This window comes from Balaenoptera musculus, chromosome 17, assembly GCF_009873245.2.
Source record: "Balaenoptera musculus isolate JJ_BM4_2016_0621 chromosome 17, mBalMus1.pri.v3, whole genome shotgun sequence".
Lineage (NCBI taxonomy): Eukaryota > Metazoa > Chordata > Mammalia > Artiodactyla > Balaenopteridae > Balaenoptera > Balaenoptera musculus.
In genome coordinates this window covers 51,597,720-51,601,512 of record NC_045801.1, presented here as the reverse complement: position 1 = coordinate 51,601,512, position 3,793 = coordinate 51,597,720, and positions in this window count along the sequence as shown.

Sequence of the window (3,793 nt, the reverse complement as noted above, 5' to 3'; positions counted from 1 at the left end):
CCCACTTGCCACAACTAGAGAAAGCCCTCGCACAGAAACGGAGACCCAACACAGTCATAAATAAATAAATAAGACTTTCTCTCTATCTCACTCTTTATAAAAAAAAAAAAAAAAAAAAAGCGTATTGGGCATAGTTCTTGGCACAGAGTAATACCGTGTTCGATAAATGTTAGAATAACATGGCTGCATGTTAAAGCTATTTCTAATCGTTTAAGAAATCTGAAAGTATTAGCATTAGAATTTTGTATTGGAGTATAGCTGATTCACAAAGTTGTGTTAGTTTCAGGTATACAGCAAAGTGATTCAGATATATATATATATATATATATAATCTTTTTCAGATTCTTTTCCATCATAGGTTATTACAAGATATTGAATATAGTTCCCTGTGCTATATATGTATATATATATATATGTGTGTATATGTTAACCTCAAACTCTTAATTTTTCCCTACCCCACTTTCCCATTTGGTAACCATAAATTTGTTTTCTATGTTTAGCATTAGAATTTTTATTGCTTGTACTTCTATTGCTTGTACTTTTTCAATTGAAAAATTTCAATTGGAAAAGATATAAAATATCCACTTATAAAAAGAACTAGTTTTCACAGCTTAGTCAGTCAGTCCCCAATTTTTTTAGGACTGCTTATTCAAGCTTCTCCCTTTTTGATTTTTTCACTTCTGCCATTTGCATTTTCAAGTGGATTTTCTTTCACTATAGTCAAAGTAAATACATCAATTTAAAAAAAATTAAGGTAGAAATAGGTATAAAATGAAAATAAACCTTTCCCTTCCACCCCAGACCTCCTATTCTTTTTTTCCCCAGATATAATCACTATCTTCATCAAATTCTTGCAACTTTCAGGCTTCTAAATGCATTTTTCACACAAATGATACCATACTGTAATAGTTCTCTGCACCTTGCCTTTTCATTTTACACAATAACATATCACATAACATGACATACAGATCTACCACGTCATTTTTAATGTGGGGTTGCCCAATGCTTAGATGTACCATGCTTTATTTAAAGAGTTCCTGTACTGATGGGCATTCACTTGGTATTCTTGTTTATATAAATAACGATGCTTTATACACTTTTGCACATATTATCTTTTCACACTTTGTCAAGAATATGGATAGGGCAAATTTCTAGAAATGCCACTATTAGGTCAAAGGGCCACTGCATTTTTAATTTGAATAAATGTTGCCGCCAAACTTTCCCCCGCTGAAGTGGAAAGGAGCTTGCACTCCTCTGTCTCAAGGGTGCATGACAATGTCTCTTTTCCTGCAACCTCCACCAGACATTTTATCCAAGTGTTAAACTGCATTCATCTGATAGGTGAAAAATTCCTATCTCTTTGTTGTTTTAATTTTCATTTTTAAATTATGAGTGAAATTGAGCATTTTCACGTGCTTATTATCCATTTGTATTTTTATGAACTACCTGTCAAGATATTTGCCCATTTTTTTCTATTTTTTAATGAATTTGTATTTTTTCTATAGTAAAGGAATGGACCACTGTTTGCCATATATGATACAGCATTACAATTTATACTGGAAATATTTCTATCACTAATTAACATTCAAATTTATATATCACATATAATTGTTCCATATATATAACCTAAAAGAGAAAAATGAAATAGAAAACTAAGACTGATTTTATGGTTATACTAAACATCACTCTAGTATTTTATTATTGTACTTAACAAAATAAAGTGAGGTCAACTGATAAATCACTATTTACTATATTTATCCATTCATAAGAGTGATATTAAGTGATATACTTAATAATATTTCAGTCTTTGTATCACTTTGCAAAAATTTACTGTACAAGGGATCAGACCATATGTGCCTTGCCTGGAGAACTGAGTTTTGGAGTTTACTTCTTTTAATACACCACTTATAATTATTCCATGCTGGGTATTTAGAGCCGTCAAGGTATTTGATTAAATGATTCTAGAAGAAACCCGGACTAACCAAAAAAGAGTTGACAGTAGAGGAATGAAGCAAGAAGGTCACATACATATTCCTTTGTAAACTCTGGTGGGTGATGGATGCTAACAGTAGAAAAATATCACTATTGTCTGATTCTGTAAAATCCCATTTTCCAGTGAATAATGGTCCAATTAGATTGTAAGCTTCTGATGGATAGCTACAGCATCTTAAAATTCATTTTTGGTTTTTAATTTTATTGTGGTAAGATGAGATCTATCCTCTTAACAAATGTTAAGTGTACAGTATATTATGTATTGTTGACTATAGATACAAGGTTGTACAGCTGATCTCTAGAAACTTGCTTGACTAAAACTTTACACTGGTTAATTACTAACTCCCCATTTCCTCCTCCCCTCAGGCCCTGACAACTAACCATTCCACTCTTCGATTTTATGAATTTGAATATTTTAGATACCTCATATAAGTGGAATCATGCGGTATCTATTTTTCTGTGACTGGATTATTCAATTAAGCATAATGTCCTCAAGGTTCATCCATGTTGTCACTTACTGCAGAATTTCCTTCTTTTTTAAGCCTGAATAGTATTCCGTTGTATGTATACATCACATTTTCTTATGGATTTATCTGCAGATGGGCATTTAGGTTGTTTCCACATCTTGGCTTTTGTAAACAATGCACAATGAACATAGGAGTGTTCTTCTCTCTTCCAGATCCTGATTTCAGTTCTTTTGGATAAATACCCAGAAGTGAGATTGCTGGATCATACAGTAGTTCTATTTTTCATTTTTTGAGAAGCTGCCATACTGTTTTCCATAGTGGCTGCACCAATTTATATTCTCATCAACAGTGTACAAGGATTCCCTTTTCTCCACGTCCTTGCCAACACTTGTTGTCTTTTGTTTTGTTAATGACAGGTGTGAAGTGATATCTATCTCATTGTGGTTTTGATTTGCATTTCCCTGATGATGTACCTGATGGCCATCTATATGTCTTCTTCAGAGAAATGTCTATTCAAGCCCTTCACCCATTTTAAAAATTGGGTTTATTAGTTTGTTTTTTTGTTTTTTTGTTTGTTTTTTACTATTGAGCTATACAAGTTCCTTATATATTGGACATTAACCTCTTATCAGATATATGGTTTGCAAATATTCTTTCCCATTCTGTGGGTTGCCTTTCGGTTTTGTTGTTTCCTTTGCTATACAGAAACTTTTTAGTTTGAGGTAGTCCCACTGGTTTATTTTTATTTTGTTACCTGCTAAGCTTTTTTATATGCCCCATAATTAACAATTCCCGTGAATACTTGCAGACTAAATATGAAATTAACAGATGCTTGTAACTATCTTGAGTGTTACCCAGTGGTTATTAACACCATATACTGGTCTTAACTACAAATCAGTAATTTCAGGATAAGTACATTTATTCCCCATATCTAACAATGCCTGCTATGTCTCTGATTCATCATTCCCTCACATATTCATCCCTTACTCCTATAATCTCATATTGTATTTAATCCATCAATTATTAAGAGATTTTCTTCATCTACTCTTTCCTATTACATAAATGCACTAAGTATTTATTATATTAGTCATCGTTTACAGCAGTAATTTTGGAGAATTTATATATTTCCTATATAAATATGGAACAAATTATAGATCAAAAAATGTTAAAAGTGAAAGTCACCATTATCCAACAATAACCACATACTCCCAGATCCTTGGAGCTTTAGGGTGCCTTAATCATGATGAAATGGTCCCTACTGACTTAATGCTATTAATGAAGTTAATGTATCTGGCTTGAAATTGGATAAAGTGGTTTTAAAGGTCATCTGCTCA